Source organism: Meles meles, chromosome 9 (genome assembly GCF_922984935.1).
Source record: "Meles meles chromosome 9, mMelMel3.1 paternal haplotype, whole genome shotgun sequence".
In the NCBI taxonomy this organism is placed as follows: Eukaryota; Metazoa; Chordata; class Mammalia; order Carnivora; family Mustelidae; genus Meles; species Meles meles.
Window position 1 is genome coordinate 93,917,044 of NC_060074.1, and position 18,888 is coordinate 93,935,931.

The 18,888-nt window shown below is 37.7% G+C and overlaps 1 long non-coding RNA gene across 1 annotated transcript in view; it reads right to left on the reverse strand.

Moving 5' to 3' along the window:
* The window catches only part of LOC123950294, a 66,447-nt gene extending 58,856 nt beyond the window's left edge, over window positions 1-7,591 (reverse strand). The window contains exons 1-2 of the long non-coding RNA XR_006820217.1: window positions 7,375-7,591; window positions 6,960-7,048 (exon numbers count right to left, since the gene is read on the reverse strand). This is a non-coding gene — a long non-coding RNA (uncharacterized LOC123950294). The remainder of the gene's footprint in view (window positions 1-6,959; window positions 7,049-7,374) is intronic.
* Between the last annotated feature and the right edge of the window lie 11,297 nt (window positions 7,592-18,888).

The following is an 18,888-nucleotide window of genomic DNA, read 5'->3' on the forward strand; positions in this document are numbered from 1 at the left end:
GTATAATTTCAAGAGGACATGAGTTTGTAATCGTATGTTATTGCATAGAAATATATATAATGACTTTGTATCTAGAGATCTTGTTAAGTTCATTTTTCAATTCTATTTTTATTTTTTATTTATTTATTTTTCAATTCTATTTTTAATATTATGGTTTTTCTGTATACATAGTGACATGAGATGTGAATTATGACCATTCTGTTATTTTTTCCTAAACCATATGCTTTGTTGTTCTTGCCATATTGTAGTAGAGCAGAATTTTCATAATATTGTACAGTGTTGGGCAGCAGTAGTAATAATGGACATCTTCATCTTATTTATTTCACAAGGAAAATTCAAAAATTCACCATTAAATAGAATGTTATATATGTATGTTTATATATTATATATAATTCTATATTACATATTATTTATATGTTTATATATAATATATAAATGTTATCTATAAATTATATATTTATATTTATATATATTATAATGTTATAAATATATAAATTTTGGGTTTAAAGTTTTTATTTAAATTCTAGTTAGTGAGCATATAGGGTAATATTGATTTCAGGAATAGAATTTAGTGATTCATCACTTACATATAACACCCAGTGCTCTTTACAAGTTGGAGCTTACATACACAGTGAAGTCCACAAATACTAAGTTTTCAACCTATCTAATATTTACATGTATGTATACTTTTGAAGCCACCACTGAATCAAACATCTTGAATCCGGGTACACTGCAGGTATCTCAGGATGCTCAGATGTGGTCTCCTCCCATTTCTACCAATATGTCTTGTTTAGTGACGGAACGAAATTAGTGTTAAACGGGTAAGGAAGTTCACTTGTGAAATTTAAAAATTATTTTCTAGAGCACAGAGTATGATGAGAAATGTGAAGTTGACATTTGCAAGACAAAGATTCAGCCTTTTTTTTCCTTCTCAGAGTTCATTTTTCCCTTTTGTTCTGTTAAAACATCTAGCTCCATGCAAAATCCCCAAAGCTAACTTATCATCCTGAGATGATACCAATTCAGTGAAATTTGAAACACTGCTCTTTGCTCTTCATATGTGACAGCAGGAAAAAAAAATAGAGTGAAGTGTGGAAGAAAAGTGAATTAACATAAAATATGTATGTTGGGGATCTGATCTCTAAATAGAGTCACAAGAGAATTGAGCATACTAATTAATACTAAGAAAAAACATAAAACTTTAAAAATTACATACCTTTAAGTCATGAAAGAATGACTGGCATTGCAAAGTTTAAATAAATAATATCTGAAAAATGATGGCCTCTCAGAGATGAGAAAGACCAGCAACACTTTTTTCTTCTTCTTCTTTTTTTTTTTTTTCTTAAAATGTATTTATTTGAAAGAGAGGGAGAGGGAGAAGCAGACTCCTCACTGAGCAGAGAGCCCAACATGGGACTCAATCCCAAGACCCTGAGACCATGACCTGAGCTGAAGTCAGGTACTTAACCAACTGAGCCACCCAGGTGCCCCAACACTCTTTACTTCTTCATGCAGAAAAAAAGAAAATGGGTGCAAAAGTAAGACCTTTATTTTTTTTTTTTAGAATTTTTTTTTTAATATTTTATTTATTTGACAGAGAGAAATCACAACTACGCAGAGAGGCAGGCAGAGAGAGAAGAGAAAGCAGGCTCCCTGCAGAGCAGAGAGCCCGACGCGGGGCTCGATCCCAGGACCCTGGGATCATGACCTGAGCCGAAGGCAGAGGCTTCAACCCACTGAGCCACCCGGGCGCCCCAAAAGTAAGACCTTTATAGGCAAAGGAACATTAAGGAGAAATCAGCTGGGATTTTTGTACTGCAATTTGGCTCAAAGGGTTGCTAACCAATTCTCCACATTTAAAAAATCTGGGTAACTGAGCCATGGTCCTAGAAAATTGGAGGCTAATTAAATTTCAAAGCCTTGTGAGAGGGCAGGACCTAATAATCTCACTGTGAAAAACTAGGATAGTCACCTAACCACTGATTAAAGTGAAGATAAAAATACCTAACCTGAATATCAAAGGAGCAAAGCAAGTCCCTTCTGGAAGAACTTATTATCCCCTTGACTCTCTACTGATATTTTATACCTAAAGTACAGGACATACAAAAATAATTTAGAAAGACATCTGGGTGGTTCAGTCGGCTAAGTGCCTACCTTCAGCTCAGGTCATGATCCCAGGGTCCTGGGCTCAAGTCCCACATTGGGGTCCCTGTGCAATGGGAAGTCTGCTTCTCCCTCTCCCTCTGCTGCTCCCCCTGCTTGTGCATGCTCACTCATTCTCCTCTCTAACAGATAAATAATCAAAAAAAAAAAAAAAAGAAAGAAAAGAAGAAGAAGAAGACCTGCAAAGTGGCAGGTCAATGTGACCACAGTAAAAAGTTACAAAGTCCCAAGAAGCAGAACCATAGATGAGACACAAATGCAGGAATTAATAAAGTAAAATAAATAAATAAGAATTATAAATAAGTGATTTAGAGAAAAATGTGGATGAAATGGTGTAAAGATGGACAGCTTAAGTAGCAAAAACAATTCTAGAGCTAAAAATTATATTTGAAATGAGGAATTAATTTGATTGGCTTTAAAGTAGATTGGATATAGAAGAAAATTTATATTAACTTCAAAGGTCATCTGAAATTATTTAAACAAAAGCACAGAGAGAAAAAAATATAAATTTAAAAATTGGGGATGAGAGCCTTTTAAGAGACTGTCAATGTTTCCCTATATGCATAGTAATAAATAATTAGGAAATAAAATTAAAAAATATAGTTTACAGTAGCAGCCAAAAATAATAATTCTAACCACATGTAAGAACTATACATTGAAAATTGGTGCAAGAAGTTTAAAGGCCTAAATAAAATTAGAGAGATACTCTTGTCATACTGTGGTAAATTGAAAGTCTGAATATTAAGATGTCATTTCTCCTGAAGTTGATCTATAGAATCACATTTAACCCCTTCTAGTAGGTTTTTATTTTAGAACTTAAAGTTAAAGAGTGCCTGGGTGGCTCAGTTGGTTAAGCAACTGCCTTTGGCTCAGTTCATGATCCCAGGGTCCTGGGATTGAGCCCCACATCAGATTCCCTGTTCCACAGGGAACCTGCTACAAACAAACAAAACAACAACAACCAAAAAAACACCTTAAAGTTGAAGGGCACATAAGTGCTCAATCGGTTAAGCATCTGCCTTTGGCTCAGGTCAGGATCCCAGAGTCCTGGAATCTAGCCCCACACGGGGCACTCTGCTGTCAGGGGAGTCTGCTTTTTCTGCCTCTCCCTCTGCCTCTCCAGCTTGCTTGTGCACGTGCGCGCGCTCTCTCTCTCTCTCTCTCGTTCTTGCTCTCTCTCAATTCTTTAAAAAAACAAACAAAACTTAGTTGATTGCTCATAAAAGAATTATAAACCTTATAATAGATACATATTAATATATTTTAATAATCCTATATGTTACATATTGCTGATTTAGAATTCTAAAACTTATAAGACATAATTATAAGCTTATATTTTATATACAAATTTAAAGAAGAGCCAAGGCAGTCTGGAAAGAGAAGGCTGATGTACTGTATTTCAACATCTAGAATAAAACTACATTAATTGAGCCAATGAAATACTAGCATACACATGAGCAAATAGAGTAGTGGAACAACAACAAAAAGTCTAGAAATAAACCCCTGTATATAATTACTTGATTTTGAGAGGCAACAATGGAGTTCAGTAAGGTAAGGGGAGGTTTATTCAATTAAAAAAAAATTTATTTGCGTTCCCCAGAGAAAGAGAACCAATTGGATATCTATAGATATAGGTGTAGATAAAAGGAAATTTATTATAGGAATTATCTCGTGCAGTTATGGAGTCTAGGTTTCACAAACTACTTCCTCTGCAAGCTGGAGTACCAAGAAAGCCAGTGACATCATATAGTCTAAATCTTAGGGGTAGGTGCTTATGTAAGTCCCAAAGTCTAAAGACTCAAGAACCAGGAGTTCCATGAGTTTAAGGGCAGGAAAAGATGGATGTCTTAGCTCAAGATAAGAGAATTAACTCTTCCTTCACTTTTTTGTTCTATTCAAACCTTCAATGTATTGGATGATGTCCACCGACCTTGGTGAGGGCGGATGTCTTTTATTTATTTTATTTTGTTTTTCTGTTAAGGTCAGGGGAAGGACAGAGGAGGGGAGAGAAAATTTTAAGCAGGCTTCATATGTATCACGGTCCTGGTGTGGGGTCCTGTCTCACAACCTTGAGATCTCACAACCCTGAGATCATGACCTGAACTGCAATCAAGAGTTGGATGCTTAACCACCAGAGCCACCCAGGAGCTCCATGGGTGGATGTCTTTAGCATTTTGATTCAGTAGACTGAGTTATCTCTTACAGATACATCCTTACAGGTACACACAGAGATAATGTTTTACCAACTAGCTGGGCCTCCCTTTACTCAGTGATGTTGACACATAAAATTAATCATCATAACACATATTGATGGAGAAATATATATCCAAATAGAAAAAAAAGTTTATAAAATGTGTTACTATTGATCCCCCACAACCTCACCCTTTCCACCAAAATTAATACAAAATGGATTATAAGCCTAAATGTCAAAGATAATATTTTAAACTTCTAAAAGAAAATATAGATAAATATGGCATAGGCAAATATTTCTTAATTAGGACAAAAAAGATGGTAAGCCTAAAAATAATTTGACTTAAAATTTAAATCTACACACCAAAAGATAGATTTAAGGAAGTAAAAAAACAAACCATAGACTTGGAAAGTATATTTACAAAACATGTATCTGACAAAGGATTTCTATCCAGAACATATTAAAAAGAGCCTACAAATAATTAAAACGCTAACTTTTTTTTTTTTCAAATAACCAAATTATTTGGGCAAACGCTTCAGAAAACAAGATATCCACATGGTCAATAAGCATATGAAAAGCTTCTCAATGCCATGACTATAATACAAATTACATTCACAATGAGACTTTAAAATTAATAACAAACACCATACATACAAACCAGCTAACGTTAAACTCCAAGAATTTGTAAGGATGTAGAGTAACAAGAACTTTTATATTTAGAGTCTAATGTTGTACAACCACTTTGGAAAACCGTCCGCTAGTCTCTAATATCAAGTTTTGATCATATGAACCAGCAAATTGTCACAACTTGCACAGGAATCTTCATTAAAATTTAATTTACAGAAGTTTGTAACTAGAAAGAACCTGAATTTTAGGCAATAATATATTGAGTCAATAAATTGAGGGCTCTAAGACCTCCAAACATACTAATCCCCAGCTGCTATGAAGAGGAAGCAAAAATTTGTTAGGTGATTTGGTGGAATCTAAGAGTAATTAATCCTGCCCTGCAACGGACTGAACATTTATCTGCCCAAAATTCGTATGCTGAAACCCAATCCCCATGGTGATATTTGGAGATGAGGCCTTTGGGAGGGGTTAGGCCATGAGAGTAGAGCTCTCACAAATAGCATTAGCGCCCTCATAAAAGAGGCCCCAGAGATGTCTCCCACTCATTCCTCTCATGTTGAGATCTAAGTGAAAATAGAGCTCTCTAGGGGATGAAAGTGCAGCATGGGGAATATAGTCAGTGGTATTGTAGTAGTGTTGTAGGTTAGAGATGGAAACTACCTTTGTGGTGAGCAGAGTTTCATAGCATTGTTGAATCACTGGTATATACCTGAAACTAATGTAACATTAACAGCTGTATTAAAAAAAGGGCAGGGAGGGGGATGCAAGCTTACCAAGGAAATGAGCTCTTACCGGACACAGAATTGCTAGTGCCTTTATCTTAGACTTCCCAGAACTGCAAGTTCATACAGTTCCCAGAATTTAAAATTTAAAATTTTTGTTGTTTATAAGCCATGAAGTATGTGTTATTGTGTTAAAGCAGCCCAAACAGACTAAGACATACCCCCAACGCTTTATTTTATAACCCATTTATGGGGCAGACGATTACTGGTGAGCAACTTAGAGGGGCTCCTTTTGACCTTGAAGCAATCTCCCAAATGTTTCCATCCATTAGGAATTCCACCTTCAACTGAGCTGCTTATGAGACACGGGAGCATGTGGTGAGACTTCTGAATTTAGTCGGTCTATTAGGACACTTCATGTGTATGAAATGAGTTCTCTAGTCCCAGGTGACATTGTGTAATATACCTTACAAATGATAATTCTGTAAGTCCATTAGTAGAGGTGCTGGAAAAGGTAATTGATAGTATATTTCTATCTTTGTGAGATCAACCCCTTTCTCCCCTCTATAAACAATCAGCCTGGTGTTGGGGTGCCTGGGGGAGTCAGTTAAATGTCTACCTTCAGCTCAGGTCATGATCCCAGGGTCGGGGCATCAAGCCCCATATGGGGCTCCCTGCTCAGCAGAAAGAACCTGAAGCAGGAGCCTGCTTCTCCCTCTCCTCCCAGCTTGGGCTCTCTCTTGCTAACTCTGTCACTATCTTCCTCTCTCTCTCTCTCTCTCTCAAATAAATAAATAAAAATAAAATTTTTAAAAAATACATAAACATTCAGCCATCGGGTGGTTAGCTGATTTCTTTGGAACTGGTGACATTTTGGTCTCAATATTGGTCTCTGTTATTAGCAGGTTTTGCGCTCAACAATAATACGTAGCTAAGCTTTTGTAAGAGAAGATACTGAGCCTCCACCCCTGTTATCAGTGCCTCATTATACGTGAGTTCATCGAGCAAACACCAGAGTGCCTGGGGGAAAAGGTTGACATCCGAGAATGAATCTTATGCATTAATTATTAACAGTGTCTACTGTTGTGGATATTCTTGATTGGCTCTTATGTAAAACATGAATACCTTTATATCCTGTGCCAAGACATTCATCAACTTACTTCACTCAGACTTTGTTGTCACCAATTTTCCAATTTTAAGTCCCTAATTTAACAGGCAACATATAGGATCACATATGAGTTAGTGTCAGTCCTTACCATGGGTTGTCTCTCTGTTATGTAAGTGAAAAACCAGCTCAGTGGGAAGATACCCATCACCGCTGTCTTTCTCTTTTCTCCATTTCCACCTAGGGAGAGAACACTGTGTTGATTTATTCATAATCCAGATCTTTCCTTTTTTTCTTTTTCATTAACTCATTTCACAGCACTTTCCATGAGGCTGTACCGGGATAAAGAAGACACAGTGAAGCAGCGGGAGTAGGCACTGAAATCTCAACCACTTTGTGCATTTTAACCCATACATTCTGGACCTGCTAGTACAGGATTTTACGCTATTTCCACTTTATGATACAATTACTGCTGAAAATGTTCCAGTTCTATGATTTGGTAAATTATATAACACCCAATATATAGCAGGTACATAACAAGAGATTTAGATTGCATAAATACTCACTGCCCCGTAGTCATGTGTTCAGTTGCTCCTAGTGCCCAGTAGCAAACCAGGGGCTGCTTTTCAAATGGGGTAGAGTTGTTAGTTGAAGAGCGCAAAGAGGACACAACTGAACTCCAGAGTTCGCAGGGTCTGCACTACGGTTCTTCTGCGGGGGCTTGCTAGATGTTTCATTAAGCATCTCTCTAGCACAGATTTTCTCTAAAACAGTATGTGTATGGGTCACTTCCCAACGACAGGCGGCTTGCACTGCAGCCTGTACTTCCTGCAGAGACTTTTTGTGGCAGGGCCACACCCAAATCAGGAGTCTTCCAGTTAACCCAGTAAACACCTTGAAACAGTGTGCCAAATCTAGAGTATCACCACAATTGGATCTCTTTCTTATTGATGAGCGGGGCAAATTATAGCAGTTTCTTTTTTACTTTATAGGAGATATCCCAACATGCTGCAGATCAGTGGGTCCAGAATTTCACCATGGCCAGCCTCTGAGTGTTCATAGGTATTGCCCACTCTCTGACACACATGTATTACTTTCTACTCTTTAAGTGCAGTGAGGAAAGGTTATCAGTATAATGAGCTAGCATAATGTTTTGTGGGATACCAGGAAAATCAAGCTCCCTTTGGACTATATAATGAAAGAACAAGAGGGTTAATATGGTCCAGTGACAAGATTATGATCATATACCATTGCCAGTGTGTGAAGATAAACAGCTTCTAACCAACCTTGCTCATACCAATAAGGGGAAAACTTTCCAAGTTAATATCTGTATACTAGGTGCCAAGGACTGGACTGTTTTCCTCCAAAAAAATACATCAAGAAAGATAGCTGTAATTAACATCACTGTCTAATTAAGCTTGTGCTGATGTATACCAGAAGACCTCTGGCTTTTGCACTGTTCAAATAAGATAAAAGAGAATAAATGGTTCTCATTCCATGTATCAGAAGATGGTACCTTGAGAACCACTAAGTTAGAAAAATACCCAATTGCTTATCCGAACCATAGAACAAGGTATATGATGGTGAGTAGAGTTCTCAAAGTACAATGCCCAGACTAGAAACATCACTACCACTTACAGACTTAGATGTGCAGATTGGTGGGCTCCATCTGAGACCTAGAGGCAGAGACCTGGGGCAGAGGCAGATTGCCCGGCAATCTGTATTTTACCTAGTCTTCCAGGCAATTCTGGTGTATGGTAAATTTTGAAAGCCACGTTCTCTTTACTTATTAGACTAAGTCTTAATTCTTGGACAGGGAAAATCCAGCACAGGGTGTGTACGAGCTTTCAATGGACTCATTATGAGATAATGGATCAGAGTCAGAAGTTTATCACCTGACCTTCATAATTCCCCTCTTTGACTTGTGAAATGTCGTATATTTTCAGTACCTAGGGATTTGCCTCAGTGAATAGCCAGTACCTAATTATGTCCCAAAGTTCAGAATTATGTATGTGTGTTTTCATTTCTGTAGTCCAAAAAGCTGATGGCAAGTGGCCACAAGTATCTCTGGAGAAGACTTGAGCTATGATTTATAGTATATTGTACTAGTTACATTGTAGATCTTCTTTCCTATTAAGGGGCTCTAGGTCCATAAATTAGCCTAAGTCTGGGTATTGTGTAAGAGATCACAGTTCTCTAATATACTTAGCAGATCTGTGCCACAGATCTAGAATTTGTCTTTCTATAAATGTAAAGCAGAGCTGTAAAGACCCTCCAATGTATTTCTAGGAATCTTGTAATCAATTAACGATCACCTCACAGATCCTTATGGATTGAAATATTCTGATTACCACTCTGTCCCTGTGAATTTTTGTGAAAATTGTTCCCAATTTCCATTGCTGATTTTTTAAGTACAGCAGCCTGAGCTTTCCCATGTAGAAACTTATCCTTTTTAAAAACAGGGAACATAAGTTCATTGCAGTATTATTCACCATTATCTCTGGTCTACAGAAGTCAGTCACCACAGAACTTACTATGGAAACTGGAGCCACGACAGTACTTATTATGGAAAACTGGAGCTCTCTTTTCAATGCATTTTTTAAAATTTTCTTTTAGTTTTATTGAGACATAATTGACACACAGCACTACATAAATTTAAAAAATACAATATAATGACTTACATATATTGCAAAATGGTTACTGCAATAAGTTAATATCCAGCACCCCATACAGATATGGTTTAAAAAGAATTTTTTTCCCTTTTCTATTGTTATTTGTCTAAATTCTCATTTTGTTCATGTTTTGCTTTCCTAATTCTGTTTAGTTGTCTGTGTGTATATTCTTGAAGTTCACAATACTTCTTTAAGAGAATTATTCTGAACTCTCCATCTGACAGTTCATAAATCACCATTTCTTTAGAATCAGTTATTTGAGCTTTATTAGTTTCCTTTGGCATCATATTTACCTTCTTTCAAATGATCCTTGATTCCTTACATTTGTATCTGTGCATTTGAATAAGCACTATCCTGTTCCAGACTTTATGGGTTTTTTGGCAGAGACATTTCTTCACCAGTATGTTCAACTGTGGGTTCTGGATATAATCATCTGGTAACATCCTAGGGTAGGTGGAACCTGCTACCAGGATCTATTTGGGGGCAGCATAACTAAGTTCCAAGGTTGAAGGGGGTGAACCTGCTGACTGACAACAGCTAAATGAGACAATCGGTTTGGTTCCCTGCCCAAGCAAGTCTGGAGGATGGGTACTATATCTGTTTCTTGGATTCTCTGGTGGAGATTTCGAGATGGCAGGACTGGATACTATACTCAGCAATAGGTGTGGCTATGATTTAGCCTCCCTTCCTTGTTAGGGAAGCGTAACAAGCCCCAAGGCATATATGCTTCATTGTTCAGGGACCAGAATCAAGCAAGTCTGAATATTGAATTCTCTGACTAGACAGAGCCACCAGTTTTGCTCTGCAGATGGGAAAGCCACAGTCTCTTTTTTCTGTTCAAGTGTAAGCAAGGCTGTAGGATGGGCTAGACTGTTTCCCCTGTACTGTTTAGATTGTCTTGTCAGGCAGACACAAAACTGTATTCACCTATGGGCAGGAATATGAATTAGTTTTCCTGTGTAGGCAGGGCCCCCACACATGCCCCAGTGCTGGCAAAGTTCTTGTTTAGGGATCAAATTAGGCAGAACTGTGCACTTGTTTCCTTGGCCTAATGGGCCATTCATTATCCTAGCACTGCAGACAAGTAGAGTTGCCAGCCAGGTTCTCTGCTCAAGTGCCAGTATAATCAACATTTCAGAATGGGCTACATAGATTGCTGGGACCTCCTGGTTAGATTTCCTGATCAGATCGCCCTGGAGGCTGTATTGACCTTTGTACAGGGTTATAAATTATTTTCTCTGCCTAGTTGAGACTGAAGAAGAAGCCCCAGGGCCAACAAGTTTCTTTGGGAATTAAGGCAGACAAAACTTCATGCTAAGCTCCCTCAACAGATGTGGCCACTGACTTGGGTCAGGGAGAGCTACTGGTCAGCCTCCCCTCTCAAGTGCTATTGTAATCTGAGCTTCAGAGTAAGCTGCCAAGATTCCCCAGACCTCTGAATAGGTATCCTGGATGGCAGGGGTAGAGGCTGTACTCAGCTGTGGGCAGGCATACAGATTAATTTCCCTGCCCACGACGAGTGGAACACAGAACAGGCTCCAAGTCTTGCAAGACTTCTATTTGGGGAGCTAATCAGACAGAGCTATGCACTAAATTCTTTGGCAAGGCCCAGTCTGACTGGGCTCACTGCTTGAGTGCCGCTGGCCTAAGCAGTTCATCAGGAGCTCAGGCCTGGCTTCCTGGTCAGGTAGGGTGGAAAGTTATCCTCAGCAGTGGGCAGGGCTATGAGTTCACTCCTTTTCCCTTGGCAAAATGGCAGAACAAGCTGTAAGTCTGGCAACACTCTGTTTGAGATCTTGACTTAAGTCAAACGGTGCCCCAAGTTCCCCAGGAAAATAGAGCCACTGGCTTTGCTGTGTGGATGATCATTACTGACTTTCATCTCTTTGCTCCAGTGTTCTGGACTAAGTGGCCCACCAGGTGTCCAAACAAAGCTTTCTGGACAGGTGGGGCTGAGAGCTATACTTATCAATGAATGGGGATACAACTTTGTTTTCCTGCCCCAGTGAAAGAACCAACCACGTTCCAGGGCCAGCAGAGCTCTTTGTTTATATAAAGTTCCAATCAGGCTGACTTACACCCAATCAACTATCCTGGTCAGGTTTGGCCACCATCTTGACTCTGCAGTTGAACAAACCTACTGGCTGGGACTACTACTTGGGTGTGCAAGGAGGAACTTAGTATGCTAAGTTCCAAGTGTTGGTTACTATAAGCCCCCTCCCTTTTCCATCACAATTCAATTCCTAGTAGTCAAGACCTGCAGTTTCCTCCATGATCTCCATGAGGAGAGACCAGAGTGGGACTCCCAAAAAGCAGCCCACAATGGTAGGGAAGCTAGATGTCCACCCTGGGCTCCTTTTTACCACTGGAGGAATTGTAGGCTCAGGGGAACCCTCTTCATTTGGTGGGAGGTGATGTGATTAGTGTGTAGCCTCTCCACTTAACCTTGTAATGAATTCTTTTCTGTGGTGCAAGAGGTTGCTTCAGCCTCACCCATATGAATATTGAATTCTGTGGAATTTTCACAGGGTTTTCACAGGGCATCCACAAATAGTTCTTGTGAGGGGCAGTCAGGAATGACTTATGTTACCATCTTGGTAAGATTACATTCCCGATTTACCAGTGAATTTCTTAATGCCTTCTTAAGGTATGTATGCTCTGAGATTTTCATGAAAGCAGAGTTAATGAGTGATTGAGCAGGTTCAGTGTAGTTCCATTCAAACTCTTGATTTCCTTGAGATTTTGTCCTCTTCTTCTGGAGCATGTTTAATGTACCATTGACTCTGGGCTTAAATTAGCCAACCTAGATGTCTACTAGTAGGATTCCTTAGATGTTCAATGTAACACAATAAACAATAAATTCTAGGTGACTGTATCAATGGCAACAAACTTGGGTTAAGCAAATCTCTTATTTTCCATTTTGGGTCTAACTTTCTACCCACATGCATGCATGTTCCTCAGATTCCTACCTAAACAAATTTGGTGAATATTTTTATTTTTTTCACCAGTCTATACTTCATATTGGTATCTAATTCTCCTGTAAGTCTACAGGAAATAAGTAGTGATGGTAATAGATAAGAGAGTTCACATCTTCTGTGATAGAACTTTCAGAAGTTTTTATGCATAGAGGAAGTCCCCTTAAGGGGAAGAGGAGCTGCCTTTGCTGGTAAAGGAATTCCAGGGTAATTTAAAGTTCACAAGATTATTTGTCTATTCAAATGCCCTGTCTCACATCTCAGAGTCATGTTTCTTTCAAATCAATGGCCTTATTTAGTATAAGAGATCTGCAGTGTTTACAATCAAGACTTGGACTTACATCTCAGTCATAACTATCCTGAGAAACCAGCTAACATACCGGTGATCTAATTTTTACCCACCCATATAATAAGTTAGTATTCAAGACCTTTAATTTTTCATTTTCTTTGTATGTGCTTTCCATGATTATGATCACTTTTGTCATCACAGCAATGAAGGGCCATAGGGTTTTGCTCTCTGTGTTACATAACATTTAACCACCAATGTTATTCTGGGTAATTGTGAATCTATTGCATATAAATTACTAGGGTAAGAAAGTAGTTCATGTTCTCCTTAAACATATGAGCAAGGCAATAATGGAGTCCCATTTCCTCGTAGTACATTGGTACAAATTAGAACTCAGTTGAAAGAAGAAAGCAGTGGCTTCAGCAATAGATTGATTTGAGTCTAATAAAAATATTTTTAAATAATTGAGCAGGATTAATGGAAGCCAGTAGTCAAAAACAAGTATCCCTTTTATGCCTAAAGGTATAGAAGAAGTGAGATGGAGAAATTAGGTGCTGTAACCCAGAGGGAAAATCTCTAGTTGTATGAGAGAGTTGTTCAACAGAAGCTATGACCTTCATTAGAAGAATGAAGCAGGGCAAGTCAGTAGGGAGGTAGTTGGCTGAATGAGCAATCTGTTTGCTCTTTGATCTCCTGCCAGTATCTCTCATTGGCTGATCTCTACCTGAATCCAGAATTCAAGAAATCCCATTAATGTAATCTGTAAATTCAGTCTTCCAGGGTTGGTAGAAGAATTAAGATTGAGTCTGGAGAGAAAAATGGAAAACATCTAAGACATACTCCCACTTATTTAAATTTACTCTTTTGCCTTTAAATACATAAATATCCCACAGAAAAGTCTTATACATTCTTTGTTTACTCTGTCTTCCAGGGTAACACTGATCCATTCTTCAGCCTCCTCTAAGCTGCTATTTTCTGTAGTGTACTTTCTTTTAATTTCAGTTACTGAATTCTTCATTTCAGGTGTTTACATTTTCTATCTCTTTATTGAAAGTATCACTGAGATCCTCCACTCTTCAGTAACTATGATCATTACTTTGAATTATTTTTTAGGAATGTTGCTTATCTCCTTTTTTCTGTTGTGATTTTATCCTGTTTTTCATTTGGGACATATTCCTCTATTTCCCCAATTTTTCTAGCTCTCTAAGTTGTTTCTGTATATTAGGAATACAGCTATGTAATAGCTGGAGTGCAAAAGCTCTAGTTCACCAGAGCCAGTGATTCAGGGGTGTATCCTATGTGAGTTGCATATGCTTTTCTGTTACATTTGAGCTGCATTTGCCTTCAGTCCAGTCAGTTGTGATTGCACATTTTGCCTATTCTGGGCACACTAGATAAGGTTTTCTCCCTGTGCTGTTATAGGGCCAGTCTAGGGACAGGACAGGCTTATAGTTGGGTAGTGTCAGCAGTGAGACAAGAGGCCTACACTCAGTCTATCTGCCAAGGCTACAGGAGCACCAGCTAGCAATGCCTTCTTCCTGCTTTGTCCCTTGAGAGACTTTCATTGGTAGGTGGAGCTTACAGTCAGAACACATGCCTGCTTCCACTCCAGGACTGCTTGGCAGGGGATTCTTTCTGCCCTGCTAGCTATAAAGCTCAACTCCTGGGACTGCAGGTGCACTGGTGTGTGTGTGTGGTTATTTTCCCCTCTCCCCACAGCAGGAGACATTTTGGAGTGGTGCCAGTCTCTCCTTGGGGCTGCTGGTAGGATGTGTTGGGCAGGAGCCATTTTGGAGTGATGTTTGTAGAGGAGGCAAGTTGGATGGGACAGATCCTTGGAGGTGGGGCAACAGTGCAAACAAGATAGGTGGAGAGCGTTTGCACTGGTTCTCTCAAGTGTCCTACTATCTGGAATATATGGGGTGGGGCCAGAGAAGTGGTGCCCACTAGCACTTCTGTTCTTAGAGAAGTCTCCTAATAATCTCTGCCCCTCCAGAACATGTTTTGAAATTAGTAAATCAATCTGCTTCTGAGCATTTTTCAAACAGCTGCTTCGATGCTGTATCTCAGCAGGGTTATTTATTAGCCTGTCTCTTTAGGGATTGGAATTCAGTTTCCTATTTTCTTCAGGCTCTCCCAGAGCTAAGCCTGCTATTTTTTTAAGTACAAGGAATTAACCCCCACTGATTGTAAAAACTTCTGAAGTTAAGACCCACTGATTTTCAAAGCTAAATGTTATGGGGACTGTCCTCTCAAGCAGGGCCCCCATGCCTGGAGTGCCTGGTATGGGATCTAATTCTCTCACTTCTCATGCTTATGGTGTCCCTTCTATTTATGGTTCATCTCCTTCGGAGGTGGGGGAGTGGGGGGGTCTGATTTCCAACCATGTGTGTGGCCCTCATACCCTTTTTGATGTGGCTGCCTCTTTAGAATTAACTGTGGGAAGTCTGTTCTGCCAGTCTTCAGGTCATTTTCAAGGTACTTGCTCCGATATGGCAGCCATCTCAGTGTGTCCATGGAAAAAGTGAGTTCAGGATTCTCCCATTTTACCATCTTCCCAGAACTCCCCATGACTTATTTTATAACTGGAAGGTGGTACTTTTGAACCCCAAATCATACATCTTATGCGGCTAATATCTAAGATGTATAAAGTATTCACATAACTCAGTAGCAAAAGAGAGACAAAAGCATAAAGCAATCCCATGAAAAATGAACATAAGATCTGAAAAGAATTTTTTTTTTTTTTTTAGTGATGTAGTTGTTTTTTATTTCAAAGAGTGGGGGGAAACATCACCAAGAGACAATAGCACAGGCCAATTTATTATTTTTTTAAAGAAGACATAAAGATAGCCAACAAAGGTGCTCAAAATAAGTAATCATCAGGGAAATTTAAACCAGTATCACAGTGAGACATCACCACAGAACTGTTGAAAAGCTATTATCAAAAAGACAAACAAATGTTGGCAAGGATGTGGAGAGAAGGAAATCCTTGTGCCCTGTTGGTGAGAATGTAAATTTGAGCAGCTGCTATGGGAAACAGCGTGGAGATTTCTCAAAAAAATTGAAAATAAAACTACCATCCAATCCTGGAATTCCACTTCTGGGTATTTACTTAAAGGAAATGAAAACCCTAAATTCAAGCGATATATGTACCTTCCCGTGTTCACTGTAGCATTATTTACATTAACCAGATATGGAAACCACCTAAGTGCCAAATGAACAGAAAAATGGATACATGTATACAATGGAGTGTTAGTCAACCATAAAAATAATGGAATCTTGTCAACTGCAGCAATGTGGCAGGACCTAAAGGACATTATGCTAAGTGAAATAAGTCAGAGAAAGAAAAACACCTTATATCTCAGTTATATGTGAAATATTAATTTGGAAATCTCATAAATACAGAGATGAGATTGGTAGTTGCCAGAAGCAAGGTTTGGGTGGTAGGGACATGAGTGAAAAATACTTCTCCTATTCAGTAGGTTGCCTTTTCATTTAGTTGATGGTTTCCTTTGCTATTCAGGTTTTTACTGTGATATAGTCTCACTTCTTTATTTTTGCTATTGTTTTGGTGTCAAATCCAAAAAGTCACATAAGACTAGTGTCAAGGAGCTGACTCTACTTTCTTCCAGGAATGTAATGGTCTCAGAGCTTAAATTCAAGCGCCTTAATTCATTTCGTGTTAATTTTTGTGTATTGTGTAATGTAGTGGTTTCAGTTTCATCCACTTGCATAAGGCTTTTCAGTTTATAAAAACCATTTATTGCTGAGATGGTGCATTCCCCATTGTATATTCTTGGCTCCTTTATCACAAATTAATTGACCATATATGTGTTGGTTTATTTCTGGGCTTTTATTTTGTTTCATTGATCTATGTGTCTGTTTTATGATGATGCCATATTTTTTACTACTATATCTTTGTAATATAGCTCAAAATCATAGTGTGATGCTTCCACCTTTGTCTTTCTTAAGATTGCTTGGCTATTTGGGGTCTTTTTTGGTTCCATAAAAATTTTAGAACTGTTTATTCTACTTTGTGATAATTGCTCTTGGAATTTTTATAGGGATTGTCTTAAATCTTAGATTGCCTTGAGTAATATGGACATTTTAGCAATATTCTTCCACTCCATGAGTGCAGATTATTCCATTTACTTGCACCTTTAATTTATTTTTTGTTTTTTTATTTTTTTTAGTCTGTGTCTAAAGCTTTCATTGTATAGATTTTTTACTCCTTGATTGAATTTGTTCCTAGGTATGTTATTCTTGATAAAATTGCTCATGGGATTATTTCCTTAGTTTCTCTTTCTTATAGTTTAACATAGAAATGCAACTGAATTTTGTATCTTCATTTCAGTATCCTGCAAGCTTAAATAATTTGTTTATTAATTCTAACAGTCTTCAGAGTTTTCTTTCTATGCCATCAGTAAATAGTGACAGTTTTACTCCTTCATTTCTATTGTGGATGCCTTTTCTTTTTTTTTATTGTCTAATATCTCTCACTAGGATTCCAATACGATGTTGAATAAAAATAAGCCTGGCCATCCTGTCTTGTTCCTGATCATAGAGTACACTCTTGTTGAGCATGATAGGAGCAGTGGGCTTGTCATATTTAGCCTTTATTATGTTGAGTTATATTCCCTCTATACCCACTTTGTTGAGAGTTTTTATCATGATGTTGAATTTCATCACATGCTTTGTATGTATTGAGAGGACCACAGTATTTTTATCCTTCACTCACTTAATGTGTTATATTGATCTGTGAATTTTGAACCATCCTTACATTCATGTAAAAAATCCTACTAGATTATAATGGACCTTTTTATGGATTGTTGAGTTAGGGTTGCTAATATTTTATCAAGTATTTTTGCACCTATGTTCATTAGGTGTATTGGCCTATAATTTTCTTTTCTTGTGGCATTCTTATTTGGTTTACCAAAACCAAATGGGTAATGCTGGCCTCATTGAATAAGTTTGGAAGTATTCCCTTCATTTCTATTTCTGAAGAATTTGAGAAGGGTTAGTATTAATTCTTCTTGACTGTTTGGCAGAATTTACTAGTGTGTTGTCTGGTGGCATATGATGATCATTAAGGGGGTTTTGATTACTGATTTAATCTCCTTGCTAGTAGTCAGTCTGTTCAGATTTTCTATTTCTTCATTATTAAGTCTTGGTAGAGTGTGTTTCAGGAATCCATTTGTTGTAGGTTGTCCAATTTGGTGGTATGATAGTCTCATGTGATCTTGTACATATAGATTACTCAGGTATAATGCCTTCTCTTTCATTTCCAATATTGAGTCCTCTTTTTTTTTCTTGTTGAGTCTACCTAAGTTTTATCAATTTTATTTATCCTTTCCAATGACCTGCTCTTAGTTTTATTAATATTTTCTACTATATTTTCCTTAATTTATTTTTTCTCTATCTTTATTATTTTCTTTTTTCTACTGCTTTTGGCTTTGTTTGTTCTTTTCTACTTCTGCAAGGTATAAAGTCAGACTATTTAAGGTACTTCTTATTTCTTGAGGTAGGCACTTTTCTCCCTCTTAAACTGCTTTTGCTGATTCCATAAGTTGTGCTATGTTGTTTTCCATTATCATTTGTCTCACAATATATTTTATATCTCTTTTGATGTCTTCTTTGACCCATTGGTTGTTCAATAGCATGTTGGTTAATCTCCACATACTTATGAGTTTTCCAGTTTTCTTCTTATAATTTGATGTCTGGTTTCATATCATTGGGGTTGGAAAAAATGCTTGATATGATTTGTTTTCTTAAGTTTATCAAGACTTGTATTGTATTGTGACCTAAAATATGATCTCTCCTGTAGAAGGTTTCATGTACAATTGACAAGAATATGTATTTTGTTACTTATGGATGGAATGACCTGTATATGTTCAGTTCAGATTTGTTATTTAAGACTAATGTTTTCTTAATGATCTTCTGTCTGGATGATCTATTTACTCATACAAGTGGAGTATTAAATATAGCATTGTTACTCTCTTTAGATCTATTGATATTTGTTTTATTATATATTATATATATATTATATATTATATATTTTGGCTATACCATAAGTCCATAAGTATTTACCAATGTTATATTCCTATTGGATGGCCCCTTTGTTATTATGAAATGGCATTCTTTGTTTCT